The 18564-nt window shown below is 30.6% G+C and overlaps 1 protein-coding gene across 1 annotated transcript in view; it reads right to left on the bottom strand.

Moving 5' to 3' along the window:
* Window positions 1-17859, bottom strand: part of LOC112684458 (prolyl endopeptidase FAP) — a 234175-nt gene extending 216316 nt beyond the window's left edge. The window contains exon 1 of the mRNA XM_025555998.1: window positions 17447-17859. The gene's annotated coding sequence lies outside the window, so the exon portion shown is untranslated. The remainder of the gene's footprint in view (window positions 1-17446) is intronic.
* Window positions 17860-18564: the final 705 nt, after the last annotated feature.

The raw sequence follows: 18564 nt of genomic DNA, 5'->3' as shown, positions 1-18564 counted from the left end.
TTTTTAAAATCGAATTATGGCATTTAATATTAATTGTTTTATTGCACACATTAATTTATGAATAAACACGAAGGATCTTATTTTAATGGTTTTTTTTTAAAGTAATGATTTTTGTGACATCTCCCCCTCTTGGATCTGCATCTGAATGAAAGATAAGTAATGTCAGAGTAACCGTGCACGTAAACATACACGGATGCACGACTCGCGTATTCTAACCAACCCGTTTGACCATTTATAATATTAGAAATGTCTATAGATACAAACAAAAAATAAATATAAATTTTAATGAAATAAAAAATAATACACTTTTAGGAATTACAAATCAAATTAAATGTTAAAATATTTTTAATTCATTTTTAAATATATATAGTAAAATGTGTAACGTCAATTCTTAATAAGGAGTATAATTGTTCATCACTTAGTGTAATTTATGCGGAAAAACATTTGTTCGTAAATAAAAGTAGAACCATTCATTTAATTGTATACTCTAAATATATTTTTAGATTATGATATATACCAAAATCAATGGTAGAACTAAAAAATGTAAATATACACATATTGTTTTATTTTTGGAAAATCATCAGGAAGTTTTCACACGTGCAGTTTTAAATGACAAAAACAATCTAGTGACCAGCGAGGAAATACTCAGTACTTTAAACATATACGATAGCAGTTATAAATTTGATTAGTGATCAAAGATAATATTATACAAAATAATTTATCTATTGAATATTTTATTAAAATGATCCGATATATAAAGCCCGCAGTATAAATATAAATTTCGAATATAGTTCACAAGTTGAAAAAGGTTAGGCACGTCTATATGAGTGAACAAGTATAGCGACGGTCTTCGTAAGGGTCCTTTCAATGCTAATGTGAAACACGGCGTTAAAATGATCCAGACAACTCTTCTTAAAAAATAGAAATATAATAAACTAATACACTTCCTCACAACCTGAAGTCTTTCACATTTTTCTTTTTAATATATTACCTGAGTTTGTAACATGTAGAATTCTCATATTTGTCTTAAAAAATCCTACTAGGTATAAATATTTAAGTGAGTTAAAAATTATAATATATTACATATGCCGAAGTTAAAATGAAATCATATTATTTTTATAATTTTTTTTACGAATATATTGACATCTCAATAAAAGAAAAGAAAAAAACAATTTAAAAAATCGCAAAAATTATACGTATTAATAATTATAATTTGTTTTTTCACTATCAATATAATTTTTTTTTTTTTAATTTAACCTTTTTTAATGTGTATATAATTTCCTTTATGCACATTAAAATGTAAATATCATTACGTTTGTCATAACCTATTTTAGAGCTACAACTTACGAACCCTGGTAATTTCATATATTATGTTTTCTAGTATTTATTTTACAGCATGTTATAATAACAAGACTTTCTGAAACTAGTCACACGTGCTGACCGCAATGTGCCGACTCCGGCACAAATACACAAATAATATCATCAAAACAGATGATAACGCTGCACAAGTGCCCTTTTTTTCGGATTTATAGACTCTCAAGCTGAAATCATATCAGGCATCTGATGCCACGTCACAGATAAGTCTCATAAAGGACTCTACAATCCCATTGTAATGAGTGATCCGTTTAAATCCATATTCATCTTATCGTTGCATATTATATTCGTTTTGTGATGTAAAATGTGAAATAGACATAATGTTGTTTATCTTTAGCCTAACATATCGAGCGCACGCGTTCATTTGTGTTAAATAAATAATACAACACTATTTATTATGAGACTTCAGTTTTTTTATTGCTTCCTCGCAAATTATACTGCTGTTATATTATAGCCCAGGGGCTGTATCTAGTATTGTGTGTACCATTTAATATTGAAACTCATATAAACATGGTTTGTGTATTTGGAGAATTGGATGATAATTATACAAACGCATTCGATAAGCATAATAATGTTCTAAAGTACCTCAAAACAATAATTCCGTATATCATGATAATGAAAGATACGAGTATATAATTAAAAATTCTTTGAAATATGAGGATATTATGTTATTTCGTTTGTTCCATTCACCGATATATCCGTTCGCTGATTTATCCATTCGCCGATGTATCCATTCACCAATATACATATTCGTCGAGATGTCCTAAATTTGTTTTATAGCCAATAGACAATTTTTTTAAGTTACATACTAGTTCATAGTGTACGATTGGATGATTCTATATATGACGTATTTATTTATTATAAATTACTTAAGGATAATTCATAGCAAAGTACGCTATGATAGTTAAATTACTGAAAACAATAGATAAGTGAAATTTCTTGAAATGATATTTCGATATTCTAAATGAGGTATGAAATAAAACTTACATATCAATTAATATTCATAAATGTCAAATCACCACTGGAATTCAAATAGCATAAATATTTAAGAGTATAAATACATTATGGTAACATATGCATGTGCTTTTATTATATTTGACGAAAACCAAGTATGAAATAAAGCTGTAACTGAATATTGTTTTCTACATAGGTGAAACTTGTAAAAGTAATTTTAAGTTGAAGAATTTTCTCTGCAATAAACTTGAGAAAAGTTTATTTCTCAAACATAATTATTATTTTATAATTTATCGAGTATGTAACTAACTAAATTACCTTCTAGTTCTAGTATGTAAAAATATTAATGCTTCAGAAAAGTTAATTAGATTAAAAATCATTAAGGATAGTGTTGATAAGAAGTTTTAAGCTTAATAAAAACATTTTACGTTTATTAAAGTCGTAAAAACAACTTATTTCAAAAGTTGCAATATGGTGAAAAGGTGTAAGGTAGATTTAAATAATTTTGGTGTACTAACAATTTCGTATTTCTTTCGTTCACTAATTAACAAAGTACAAATTAAAAAACGTTTCTAATGTCTGTATAATAAACGACAGTGGAAATGTTGATGTTACAATGAAAAATACTCGTCTACACGTACAGTTAGCTTAAATGTTTTGATAATTTATCGTAGTATCATATATCAGTATCACAGTCTCACAATGATATTGTAACTGAACCATACACCATTTAACAAATAAAATAAATGTATTGGTTTGACGAAATCTTACACGTCAGAGTTTATTTGTTATAAATCAATATCATATTATAATGATAGAAATTGTTCGATTTTAAAGGATTTCATATGATTGAAAATATGTTGTAATATTATTACTGGATTCAACGTGTAGGGAAAAAATAACATCAAAAACCAAAATGAATGATCGTTCGAAAGTAACTAGACAGCTGAAATCCGAGTAATACTACTCGAAGTGTGGGAATTTCTGCAAAAGTTGCCAAAGTGATTAAAAGGGTACAGATCTGGATGAATGATCCACTCTTAAATATTTTAGAAAACTAGTATATTTACTTAATCAAAAATGATTGTAAGAGAGAAATAATATAAAAATAAATAAATATGAAAAAAATGGACGTAACTGACACCAAAAGGTAAAGTAACATTGTATTATGCTACGTGACACAGAACAAATGGCTAAGGAAATTTTAGAATACTCGTATTTTCAAACGTATAAAAAATATCAATTTATAATCCATTATAATTCGTAATAAGTATTTATTAGTAACATAAAATCAGTATTTTTCATTATTTGGGCAAAATATAAAACATTTTTCTTTATTTATAATTGCTCTAAAATTTTTATTCATTTTTCTGTGCAACAAATAGGTACTTCAATATTTTAATAAAACGAAACAAACATTTTAATTGTACAAATATTTATGTTTAAAAAACGATGGTGTAAGTGTTTAATGATGTCTAAACTATTTCAAATATTTTTCCGTTAATTAAATATAAAGACAATAATAACAGTGAATATGTCCTGTAATTATAAACGGAATCATGAACGTTGACAACAGAATAAAAAAATAAAAGAACTTGTTCAACGTTTAATTGTCGTTCAGAAGAGGCCTGCGACAACGATGACAAATGAAAGTAATATACTTTAAAACTATACTTTGGACGCAGCTGCACAATTTCAGAAGATAAAATATCCGCTTGAAACGTCAGCGGAAAATATCAAGAATACACCTACATACTAAATGAAAACAAAAACTTTACATCAAAACAGTTTATCGTTGTAACTCCCGCCGATTTCTCTCAGACGGCTAAAATAAAATCGGTCGGAATAGTTTCAGAACGCGACTGCTGCGACAGTCTGAGAGCATTTATCCTCGAACAAGTTTTGCGCGTCTACTTACAAATATAATAGTATCGCGCAGAAGGTACCGACGAAATTATTGGCGGAAGAAGCGGATTCACGTGGTTTTCCATCGGTTTTATATAAAATGCGTTTTAAACAGTTACGAGTATTCAAACCGTTTAAACTTTTCTTCTAGTAAAAACTCGAACATCATAACCGTACGTGCGAACGATAGTCTTAGACATACATCTCTTCCTATTCAAAAGACAAACATTCCAATTGCCATGACGTATAAATAAACAGTTAACGTTTCCCAGCGCACTGCACATTATTTATATGGTTTGAATTAGCACGGTTCAGTTGATTCGCTGGTTCGACACCTGCGAAACGAAGCCACGAAACATACACGTTTCGTACGGAATAGCTTACCTAACTCGGCACGCGTGACCTACACTTGTCCCTCTGGTTTTTATTCTCCGAAGGGCATACACCACGTAAGAGTTGTATGGCGATCACCCCACGTGTGCCCCGACGCCGTCATCATCATAACGAGTACGAGGCAATTATTATTCATTTCGATCGTTCCCGCTGCACGTCGTCGCGGTCGTCCGGTGATTTAAACCGTACACCACCGTACGTTCGGTCCGAAACTTGGAAGTGATGAAATTATTCGCCCTGGGATGAAATTCAAATGTTATGAATTACAGCATTAAAAAAAACGTTCCAAGCCAACCGATATAATATGCGAGGATCTTCACAGTGTTGATGGCTTACTCAGTGAATCATTTGGTGTTCATTAGAAACCGTTACTCATATCGTACCCGTGTATTCGTTCTAACGTTCTTAACTGTCATGGCACTACTAATTGGAACCGGGATAAACGCGTTGAACTATAATCATTATCGTATTTGAACAATATTTTTAGTTAAAATTAAACCGAGGGAGTTAATTTACAACTTCGGGGGGGGGGGGGGGGGGCTTAGCAACCCTGGGAATCTCCATGTACACGTCAATGGTTGTGTACTGCATCCGTGTACGTTATTTTTCAACGTGCCATACAAGTATATCTCATTATATGCGCGACAGAAAACCACAAGGAAAAGAAAAATAATTTTCTCTTTTCCCGTGGGAAGTGACCCGACTTCAAAGAAATCATTGACGCACAGTAAAATATATGCATTCAAACTATATACATATAAATAAATCTGCACGTAAAAGTATTATATGGGTCGGGTTCGAAATCATTGCAAAAAACTGGAACGCGAACGAAACGACATGGGAGTTCGAGAGATAAGAAATCAATTTAAATATTTCTTGTCAGTAAAGTACTCAATTTACAACAAACGTTCGACAAAAAAACAGTATTAAAATCAAGACCTAACATATCCTATGCAATAATTATAAAATTAATTAGAACTTAATTGTTTTTCCATTTTATTTGTAAGTGATGACGAAACGAGTGATATTCATTTGATAAGATACTGGACTATTATTCATAGTTATAACAGATACATTAAGCATTTTATTAATTCCATTATACTGAGTGAGAAAACAAATAAAAATCGATGAAACATTCAAAAAACTTATTACACGTTGAAATAATTCTTATACCGGTTTAATCCATTAGCTTTTATCAAAATGACTGTACTCTACCTCATTTTTAATGTTTCTTCCTATTTCTACTAAAACCCTACTGCATCAAATAAAATTCATCGATTTATATTAAAATTTTCATTAAAATAAATCACTCTGCAACAATTCCATCATCATCCATATAGAAACTTTCAAAAGAAAATACATTTTTTTCCTATAATATTTTTAAATCAGACCTACAATTCCAAATATTTACAATAATTCTAGTACATAAACCGAATTCTAACCACAAATTGTCAATACACTATTTCTCATTTAAAAAATCCATAATATATTATAAAAATAAGAATTTTAGTAAAATACAGCAATATATTATTTATTCTTAATTTTAAATTTGAATCAACGTCTCAACTCTACACTAATCAATTTTAAATTTGTTTCCAAATTTGAATAGTTCAGTTTCTTGATTGTTAAACTAATGCTTGATTGACTTAGCACGTGATATCTCTTATATATAATAAAAAAATAATGTACATACTTTTGTAAATTAAATAAAATTATTAATATAATAAAATGTACAAAAATTTGTTTAATTTATCCAACCTAGTTTCTTTTGTTTTTATTTTATTTTAAAAGAAGTTTACAATCTGTACTTCTAAAAAAAACAAGAAGTAAATATGATAAATATTATGAATAACAATGGCACGAATAGCATGATTGGGAAAGAGGCCCATTGGCAACACCCTGATAATTTGTAATTCAGCAATTTATTATAATAGGTCACGGGACCAGTTCCTTTTTAAACGTCCTTTTGGATTTCCAGATAGGGTGTGAGAAGACACATTTTTTATATGAAGATTATTGTGGGAGTCGAATTTGGAATGGAATCTTTTGTAGTGAGTGGTAGCTAGTTCTTTAACAGTTGTGATGTTGAGGTCTCTGTAAAGTGAAGCATTACTTATGTACCATGGTGCACTGTGATTAGTCGAAGAGTGATGTTCTGATGAGTTGTATTGGACGAATGTTGGAAAGTTTAGCCGGTCCCCAAATTTGGATTTCATAAGACCAGACGGGTCTTATTATTGTTTTGAAAATTAATAATTTTGTTTTGAGGCTTAGTTTGGATTTTAGTAGTGGACGAAGTTTGTAAAGCCTCATGTTTGCTGCTTATCTTTTTTGTTTTAAATTGGGTCCCTATGTGAAGTGCTTATCTAATGTTATACATATGTATTTTATTTGATCAGATGATGGTATGACTTTATTGTTGACAGTAATATTAGGGTAGTGATATTTTTTTTAAGGTAAATTTAATATGGATATATTTTTTTTCATTTATTTTTGTTTTCCATTTTTTTGACCAAGTTTCAGTTTTAGAAGTATGTTTCTGTAAGTTGTCAGAAGCAGTGATGGAATTTTTGTTGATGGACAGAATAGCAGCGTCATTGGCATAAGTTGCTAGTGTCGTATTTGGGTTGATGGGTATATCGGAAGTAAATATATTGTATAAATCCAGGGATAGATCACTATCTTGTGGAACCCCTGCATGTACATCAAAAGAGTCAGAATTTTCATTACCTTGGCGTACTTGAAAAATTCTGTCTTTTAAGTATGATTTGAGTATAGAAAGTAAAGTATAGATATTTTTTTGAGTTTATAGATTAAGCCCTCGTACCAAACTCGATCAAACGCTTGTTTTATGTCTAGGAATAAGGCTGTACAATATTGGTTTTTTTCGAGGGCTGATACTATTGAATCAGTTAAGCGATGAATTTGATGAATGGTTGAATTTTTTGGACGAAAACTGAATTGGATATTTGGAATGATACCTTTTTTTAACATAATTGGGCGAATTGTTTTAAGCAAATTTTTTCGAAAAGTTTACCGAGTGCAGGGAGTAAACTTGTGGATCTGTATGAGGTAGGAAAGTGTTTTGGCTTACCAGACTTATGGATTAAGATTATTATTGCGGATTTCCATATCAAGAGAAAATATGATAATCTTAGCATTCCATTATAAATGTATGTTAGATAAATTATACATTTTTTGGGGAGATAATACAAATAATATCTTATTTGTAATGAGATCGTTACCGGGGGATTCACAAGCAGGCAATTTTTTTAAGGTATATTCAATTTCGCCTGATTAAATTGGTTTTGCTGGTAGAGACATTGGCAGGGGGCTATCAAGAAAATTATATATATCATTGAGGTGGGTATTATTGTTGACGATAGCTTGGTGTAGTTTAAAAATTTCATGGAGTTGGTTAGCGAAAGTATTAGTCTTCTGTTTGTCGGTTAAACTATATATGCCGTTAGTAAATCGAAGTGATGGGACATTTTCCCTAGTTTTTGTTAAATTTTTTGTTGGTCTTCATAGTGAGCCATTTTGAGGATTTAAATTGTTTAGGTATGATTGATATTCCTCTGACTTGAATTGTTTTATTTTATTTTTAAGTACATTTTTCGTTTGATTAAGTTGTTGTTTAAGACTGGGATATCTGTATTGTTGCCAGTTCTAATTCTACGCTTTATTTCTATTAATTTTTGGATGTTTTGAGGTAATCTATCATTTTCATAGGTAGTTTGATTTTTATTCAGGTAAGAACTAATATTTGCTGATTTTTGAATGGATTTTACCATAAGTGTAACTGCACATTCAATTTCATTGCAAGTTTCCAGGGATATATTAAAATTTATTCTATTGTCTAAGTGATTTTTAAATTTAGTCCAATTTATTGGTCCGTCTGTTAGTGAAAGTCTAATGTTATGAGCGGGGTTTCCTCCTAGTGTTAATATAACAGATGAATGGTCACTTGAGAGGTCGCATATATTATTTGCTAAAATAGTTAAGTGATTTGGTAGTTTCGTAACAAAATAGTCTAATATGTCTGGATGTTTATTTAAATATGTGGACCAGTAGGTTGGACTAGGGGGGAAATAACTGAAAAGTGGTTGTCCGTTATGGTTTGAAAAATTGTTTTACCTTTTTGATTTTCGATCCTGCATCCCCAAGAGTTATGTTTTGCGTTGAAGTTACCTAATGCTATAAGTGTATTACCTAAAGAGCTGAAAAGTGAGTTGAATTTGTTTTTACTTATATTATGGTTTGGGGGATAGTATACTGAAGAAAGAATAATTGGGATGCTATCAACGTTAATTTAAATGTTTATTGCTTGAATTGCGTGTTCCTGAAACGGTGGTAATAAACAGTGGCGTATTCTTGAAGAGACGACAATTGTGATACCGGCATGGACTGCATATAAGGGTAATTTGTTACGTGAGTGGTAAGTCCATGTAATTTAAAGTTAGTACATGGTGTAAAATGAGTTATAGCTATGAAGCTATGTCCATTTTTTTTTCGTATAATAAGTTATGAAGTTCATGTTTGTGTTGAATGGCACCGTTTGCGTTCAAAAGTAAAATGTTTAATGAGAGATGAGTTTGGGTGGAGTTATTTATTATTTTTTATTAAGAGTTTGTTGATAACCGTTGTGAGTAGTGAAATCGGTGGATTAATAATTAATTTAAAATCATCGAAAAATGAGGTGAATTGTTTAAAAAAATAATTTGGGGTTTGTTCATAGATTTTTGTATTATTAAATTGACGAGATGCGTCTGTGTATGATTGAGTGTGAGGCTGATTATTAGTACTGATATTATCATTTAGAGTGATACAATAGACCTCTTTAACAGGTATGGTATTATTGTTATTTAATAGTTTAATATCAGATTGAAAATCTTGGTTAATTTTTTTTTATTATTATTCTGGTGTCTTTGTTGTAGATTTGTATACACAATGCAACCTCGATAACTTGCTGGGTGTTGTCCTTCCCATAATACGCATTTTGGTGATTAGTCAGTGGGTTTTAAACAGGCAGAGGTATTGTGGTTTTCCCCACATTTTACGCATCGGGGTGCGTGATTACAGTATGATCTCGAGTGACCAAAATCTTGGCATCTAGGACATTGTATTATTTGGCGTCGAGGGTGTGATTTTTTAACTTTAATTTTGGTGTAGCATATTGAAGTTAATTTAAATATTTCTTTGTTATTTTGGTCAGGTTCAATGTCTATGAAAAATAAGGGTAGTGGGTAATTTTTGTTATTTTATTTTTTACATATGCAACTTGTCTTGCAATGAATCCATTTTCACTTAATTCTTGGATAATAAAATCGATAGTCGTGGTATGATATAGGTTCCGAAAAACGACTCTGTATGGTTTATCTTGTTTAATTTGATAAGTGTAAAAATCAACTTCTTTTTCTTTGAGCAGTTTAGTTACTTTTCGGAATGAATCGGCTAATTTTGTTTGAAGTTTTATGTTATTGATAAGACTATTGCAAAAGAATTCTTCGGGACTGATTGATAGTTTGATAGCGTCGCAGAAATTTTTGTAGTTTAATTCAGATTTGATAAAAATTGAAAGTGGTAATTGTGGTTTGGTATTTGATAAATCCGACATTGATCAGTATCCATTTCCTGAGTGGATAAGTTTTCAGAAAGTGAGGCGTAACGATTTTTTGTTGTGAACTGGCTTGATGTATTGCTTTGTTTGGTTTTGAGAGACGTAATAGGTGTGCTGACGTTTTTGGGAGTCAGAAGACAATATCAATGTCCAATTAACAGATGATAAATCGTCTGCGTCGGCGTTTATTATTTTGTTTTGTTTAATTATTTGATTGCCATTTACAATTTTAATTGGAGTTATCGGTTTGTTGTTGTATGGCTTCTTTTGTGGCGGCGATCGTAGTGACGTGTTATTTTGGTTAGATAACGAGCGTAGCAGCGTATTATTTTGGTTAGACATTTTATGTAATGGTAATTAAAAATGCGATTTTTCTTACCTTGAGGCTGCACAGACTCCCGTAGTGAGTGAGACCTGAAACACTGATAGTTCGTCTTTTTTCCCTTTTCAACGGTATTAATTTTGTTAAAAATCGACAATGTTATATAAGTGAAACATAAAAAGAATTGCGGAAGTTTAATAAGCATGTTTGCTCGATAAGAGCTGAGTACGGAGTGCCAACCTAGTTAAACATTATATATTTTACAAAATAATTTATAAAAAAAAAATAAAATATTTCGACTAATTAAACATATAAAATTGAATCGTTACTAAATAAATTAATCAAATATTATAATTAACAACTGAATAAACTAAAGATAGTATGCACACCATTTAAAATTCATATTTCTTGTAGTGATATAATAATATGGGACGTAAATCTGATTTTTTTTTTTTGCACATCTAAATTTCACACAGTAATTTGAATAACACGAAAGTGAGCTAAAAACAAACTTTCCCATTCATAATATATAAAAATGAAATAATATTGAACAAGTGTTGCTTAATTTTTTTGTAATATGTTTGTACACAATATGTTTTGGTTAAAAACAAATCCTGTACATATCAATGAATATTTTTATAGCGTTATAATCAATGACTGTCATCATGTTTCCCTCGACTCAGAGTTAATTTGCTATGATAATAATTACAATTTGTAACAATAACTTAAAAAAATAATATAATTTTAATTAATTTTAAGTTCATAGTTTATTTTTTAGATAACAGTTTATTTTTACATTTCAGTGCAAACGCGATATATAAATCGTATAAAAATTTAAAAATTGATAGACTGATACGAAAATAAGACAAGGGACAGTAAGGGTCCAAGCAGATGATATATCAGTGATATTTGTACGCATCAAACGAATAAATATATATCTTCGTATGACGTATTGAAGTTGTTTAAAATTTTCAAAAGTCGTTTGGTGTCGCGACGGGGAGGTTGAAGAAATAAAGAAAATAAGCGATTGGTCGGAGAAATCTATACGTGATTTGAAACTGAAATAACGTCGTGGAAAACATCTATCCCGGATAGCGATAGCTACTCCTTCGTTCGAACGAGATGTGTGTAGAATTTATTTCCATCCAAACGCAGTATCGAATTTAGCAAGGGTACAATATATTGAGGGCTAATGTTTTAAAGTGTTTTAAATTTAGATTCTAGACTATATTAACGACATAAAATAATACATTACAACAAATTTAATATTTATACATTACATTGTAATACATAAAAAAAATTGTACTACCAAATATTGAATAATAATTCAACGAATTGCATAAATTTTAAACAAAATAACAAAATAAATTATTTTATATATTCATCGTTTATTATATAATTATGATGTGCATTAATGAAATAAATTTAAAAAATTAAAATAAAAATCGATATAAACTCAAACAATTTTTTTTTTTAAGAGGCCGTCGCTTAGTAGTTTTCAATTTTGACCTCTCAAGACTTAAGTCTACCATTGTTTCGTAAGGTGGGGGGAACTTGAACATGATGTACACTATATGCGGGTACGTAACTCTGCGGAATTTCATCCTATTCATATTTTTTCGACGCTTTTCCCCAGGCTAGGACAATTTTCGTGCAGTAATTTATGTTTACGACTTCCCGCGGGGGTCTTGGCCGCCGTTCAATTGCGATACGCGAATGATTTTCTAGTACACATCGTCCGACAGAATCGTCGAGAGAGATGTGTCAGTGCGATAGAGACGCTAATTTATAGGTTGTCCTGTAGAAATGAAAAGGATCACATAACTCGATGAAGATCCCAGCCAAGGGAGGGTAGGCAGAATGACGGGCTCACGAAGAAATTGAACAATGCCGGTCGCTCCGTGATAATGCATCGTGCACACGTTTTAAATGCGATGCGTGGTGGCAAAAGTTTTTCTTCCGCATTTCCAAACACCACATTGTCCTGATGTAGGTTCCTTACAGCCTCCAACAATGTGAGGTTAGTCCATGGCTCTGGATGTCTGAATCTAAGATCGTCCTCCTCCCCTCCCTTTGGTTTGAATGCTGTAATCGTTATCGAAACACTTTTTGTCGCCCCATCGGTCCCCAAACGGTAATTTAATCTTTTCACAATGTGACATACTATCATACCGTAGTCGCGTCGTTCGTACTGATTAATAGCAAGACAATGCCATTCCCACATACGAGAGTTATGCACCGCTCTCGAGTGTATTAAACTGACGTGACTATATCTTATCGCCGGTGGTCATAAATAAAATGGTCTAAATGTTATTCAAAACGACACGCCACTCGTCGAGTTAAAAGAACAAACGAGTAAAGAACTCTTTTTCATGTTCAACAATATGTTTATCACAGTTAATTTATAGTAAAACCATGGACCAAAATCATAGTGAATGTTGTAGATATATTTTATTAAAAACAGACTCTGTTAATACTGTAACTTGACTAAAAATTTACTATGAAAATCAAAATTAAATTATGGAAACGGTGCATTTAATTCGTTTGTGTTGTGTGTAGTGATGTGCCATGGGTAAATAGCCGATGGGTAGGTAAATATTTTGAGTATTTACCCACAAGTTTATTTACCTGCCAAAAATTTGGTTTAATATTATTTTATTTTAATCTGGTCAAACTGTATATTTTTATTTTCTACTGATAGGTAAGGATATCATTATCATATAACTGACATCAGTTGTACGATAATAACGAGTTCTTTTGTCAAATGAGAGTACGAGTGAAGAATTTAACTTTTATATAGTTTGTTAATTAGTTTAGTATCTAAAAGTTTATTTTAGTCATGTGTTGGATAAAAAATCCTGTGTGGTAGTATAACCATCGCGGTGAAGACAATAAAAGTGTGATATGTGATTTCTGTGATAAAATATTCAAATTTGCCAATGTAAATAAAATGAAACATATAGTTTTATTTCTATAGTCATTATAATCACACTATAGTTATTGTCAAAAATAATCATTTTTATTAAATAAATTGCACTTTAAAATTTGAAGCATTTAGATTAGTTGTTAAATTCTTAGATTTATTTGTTTTTCAATTAAAAGTAGTATTGGTTTCAAAGGGAATAAAATTAACAAAAACATAATAAATATAATATATTCACTCTGATTATCAGTCTTGAAATCAGTAAGTCAGGAAACAATCATAAAAAAGTATTGTGATATCCATGAATTGGTTTTAGCATTAAAAATAAATTTACCCAATTTACCGAATAAATACCCTGTATTTACCTGAAATTATATTTACCGGTATTTACCCATCACTATCTGTATGTAAGACATATTCATGTGCCAATGTATCCGTCCATACCGTCTATACTCGATGACGAGTGTAATGTCTGCCGTCATGTTTAGGACATATATTTATGAACACGAGAATGAGAGTTAATACAATAAAAACGTATTTATAATGTTTATTATTATAAAATGTATTAAGGATCGAGTTCCACGATTTAAATTTAAAACAATATCAGCTGTTAAATTCGTACAGAATATGAATTTATTTGTGGAATACGAAACACAATTTAATAATTTAATTCGTTTCATTGTAAACGACAGGAACAGCTTAAATCACAAAATAATATTATTCAAAGTTTTACTAGGAAAAAAGTAATTAAGTAATAACAATTAAATATTATATTGAAGGTAAAATTTGCATTAGCGTGAAAATTAAAACAAAAATCGTAATTATTTTATTATGATAAATATAGAAGACATTTTAAAATACATTTTCCTGCTGTTTATGGTAACATGTGTTGAAAATTTACACATAGCAACGAGTATGAGAAAAATAAAATTTTACCAGCATAGTTATAAAATATAAAAATATTTGAAAAATTTTAATATAATTTAAAGGTAGAAGTGTCAATAATATAATTTTCTTATTAAAAAAACATATGAGTTTCGTCCAAATATTTAAGACAGTGAAATATAAAACAATTATAAACCGAATACAATATACATTATTGGGAAAATTTTATATTCATCAAAAGCATATCTAGAAGCATTAGTTAGCCGCAGTTCTGAATGGGTGTTTCTAGTTTCCGAAAAGGTCATCCGGGCTCTCAGAAATAAAACCATGTCTCAGCAAATAAAGGATAAGTGCCAAAAAATAACTACCAAAAAGAAGACCTGTACCGATGTACCTACCGTTACAATAACCTAGTCTATAGCCGTTTGATAAATGATTGAAATTCTACCTTTATAGTCAAAATTAATAAAAAAAAAAAGATCAACAAAAAACAAATACGTAACAGCCGTGGTTCCATATTACACATAATAAAATTTTGAGAAAATAACAGTGTACTTTAATAAATCAACTTCAATCGAAATAGGGAATGAGAATAGAAGAAACGATTTAAACGATTTTATTACTACGATAAATATATATTGTTCGAACAACAGTTAATATTGGCTGTTTTTTTTTTCAAAATCTTAAGTCAAAAAAACCTTTGAACTTATTGTAATAGTAAACAATTTAAATTCAGAAAATATTTTATCTAATTTCACAAACCAATAAAAAACATTAGGCTTACTAGCACTATATGTTAAAAAAACTGTTTATAATGATATTTTAATAATAACATTATACGAAAAAAAATATTCTTTAAGAAAATCATGTGTTTAATAAGAAATAAAAAAAAAGTATGAAATAAATTAAAAATAAATACCATATAATAAAAGAATAGATACGTTTCAGATGTTATAAAACATACATTAAAAATTGTAATAAATAATTAATCAAAAATAATAACCTAATAAGGAATCGTAATTTATTAATAATCATATTTTAAATTTAATTTTAATTTACTGCAAGAAAATAAACTACAGTGAAACTTTGATAACTCGAACCTCTATAAGTCGAATTTTCGATAGCTCAATTTTTTTTTTTTTTTTTTGTCCCTAACCGATTCGAGTTATCGAGGTTTTACTGTATTTTGAAAAAAAATCACTGTAATTTTGTTATGTGCATTGCCCAATCAATATTATTACCATAGGGGAACATGGAATTTAATGTAAATCAGTATTTTTAGGGTAAGCGATAAAACATAGAATAAATAGAACAGTAAAATGGATAACATCTCAACCGTCGTGACATACTTGTGTACTAATACTAAGGTCGTATCTGGGAGGTCCAGGGTGTCTGGACTCCCCCCCTCGAATTTCTTAATAATAATAATTATTTATTTTTAATATCAACATAAATATTTTCAGTCAAAAATGACTTAAGCTCCAATTAATCATTGACTGCTATTAATTTTATATCATATTATCATATAAAAATTTGATATTAATATTAATAAAAGAAGATTAAATCTTTTTCTGCTTTATTTTTAACCAAATATCAAAAGTTAAAATCGAAATTCAATAAAATTACTATATACATGTTTTGGACCCCTCCCAAAAAAAATGTCTAGGTATGGCCTTGACTAATGCAGACCGAAAAGAAAAAAATTTGGATAACTAAGTGTACATGTAAAGTAATATAACCAGTTTATTGTCTCACATAAAATAAAATAATTCATAGTTTATGGTTCTCGTGTATGCTTAAGACTAAATGAACAAGTTAAATACTAATTGCTTGTACAACGTAATACGAAATTTAAAATACATATACAAAACTACTTTTACAAACTAATATTCACGATTTATCATGTCAGCAAATGTTAATAATTAACAATAAAACATCCAGTCGAACATAAAAGAAACCAAAATTCCAATGAAACTATTCACTATATCTTAAATTCAACTCTTAATTCGATTATCAACAATAAAAGTGAAGAATAATTCAATTCTATTGTTTTGAAACTTGAACGAAATAAAGTTTTTAGGGGGTGATTAAATTTGTCACTGATGACGGAAAACAGAAAACTTTTTAAAGCGTTGAATAACGACTGTGATAATTGTATATAATTGCTATAAAATATGTCAGCGTCAAAATGATATTCATCGTGCGGCCAAAAGTGCAAGACCACTTTTATTCTAAACTATTTCCTCTTCAAAATTAGCGTTAGAATAAAATCATGTTTGCATGATGTTTTTATCAACATAAAATAATAATTGTTTGAATTCGCGTATCTAAATGTCTATTATTTTATTTTGTATGCGTTTATTGTCAATCATTTACTCTATGACTTGACTCAGTGTTATCTTAATTTTTGCCACGCCAAAGGTGTTTCTACTTAGTTAACGAAAAAGGTACTATAATAGTAATTTCTTAAATAACATTTTCATTAAACACATTTTTAAAAGAAAAAATATCCTATTTCCTTTTCGAATAGTATATGCACCTCCGAATAGATTTAATAATAGTTATTTTTATTTATTTTTATTCTTTTGAAGGATTATAGAATTATTTTTAAATTATTACACACATCCAATAGCCACTAGATATTTTTAAAATTATGTAACCTCAAATCTGAAACGTTTGACGGATTTGTGGTTTTTTTGTCAAACACTCGTCAAAAAATCTAAATCTTAAAAATGTATTTATTTTATATTTTTATAATCGTTTAAATGTATTTTTATATTATGACATATATATTTGAAACGAAAAACACGTATTAAATAAAAAAAAACCAATCGTGATGACTTATTAATGGTTACTACTATTATATACTATGTATATAGTATATATGGTATTGGCATATTTATACGTCGTGAATTTGACATGAGTAATATTTAAATGTTTATGCACACACAGTAATTTGTTTTATATTTTTCATTCAGCTTTGATCGTGTGAAAAACGCATCGAGAGTCCGTCGCCTGCAGTTACGTACGACAATTAACCACGAATGATCGAATATAATTTTATACGTACCGAGTATGCGGTTTGCGATCGACGGAGGGGTTTCGACTGCGAATCAAAGATATTATTTTTCGTAATGAATTTGAAATGCACTACGGATACAACGTCCGGTGTAAAAGTAATGAGAGAAAAAATACCGAAACCTTTTTTTATCTTTGTTTTTTAAATTCAAAATAAAAAAACGCGAAAACACCACGAAAACGAGCGGCGTATTAAACCCGATGGTCAGAGGGCGGAGGCGTGCAGCAGTGGGAGACACGTGGAAACGGCACGCGCACACACCTTCACGCAAACACACACACGCACAAACGCACACGTGCAAATGCACACACACACACACACACACACACACACACACACACACGCACACACACACTAACTGCACGTCTGTCTGTCACGAAAAGTCCGTACGAACTGGCTGGCTCTCTACGCGGCGGCGGTCTCGTCGACCACAACAACGCGTGTAGGCGCCACACGATTCTCAAACTACCGGCGGCGGCGTGATCCGAGACGGTCAGAGGGGGTGTGCGTCCTCGGGGTGGCTGCGCGCGAGCGATTGTTTGGTGGGCAGGTGGTGGTGGTGGTGGCGTCTGCGTGTTCCGGTTGCGCGCGCGCGCGTGTATGTGAAAGCGGTGACGGGGTGGTGGTCGTCGTACAGGGGAGGAAGCGACACGTTTTTAAAATTTATGACACTTTCATCCATTGTGCTGACCTCCTCTTCCGTTGCTGTGTACATCTGACACGCCGTATTAACATGTCCGCGTGCCAAGAGTACCACCCCCCCCCCAGTTGTTATATTACAAAAATTCGGTACTGATAAACACACTCTCGCCTCCGACTACGCATTAGCTGTGTAATAGATATACATAGAAAAAGAAAGAGAGAGAGAGAGAGAGAGAAAAGGGAGGGACAAATGTTTGATGATATAGTTTTCGCCGCACTAAGTAATGTGACGATGTTTGATCTGCAGAAATGTCGAAAAATACCGAAAAGAAAAAACCTCTTCACTATTTCGTATTCGTGTGTATTAACGTAACCGCGTATACTCGTACGCCCGTCTTATAAAAATTTCCGAATTTTCTGAGACGAGTTTCACTACAATGTTAAAAATAATTTATGTTTTCTATTCA

This window comes from Sipha flava, unplaced genomic scaffold (genome assembly GCF_003268045.1).
Source record: "Sipha flava isolate LNK unplaced genomic scaffold, YSA_version1 24_pilon_pilon, whole genome shotgun sequence".
NCBI classification, from domain to species: Eukaryota; Metazoa; Arthropoda; class Insecta; order Hemiptera; family Aphididae; genus Sipha; species Sipha flava.
This window is presented reverse-complemented; position numbering and strand designations above follow the sequence as displayed.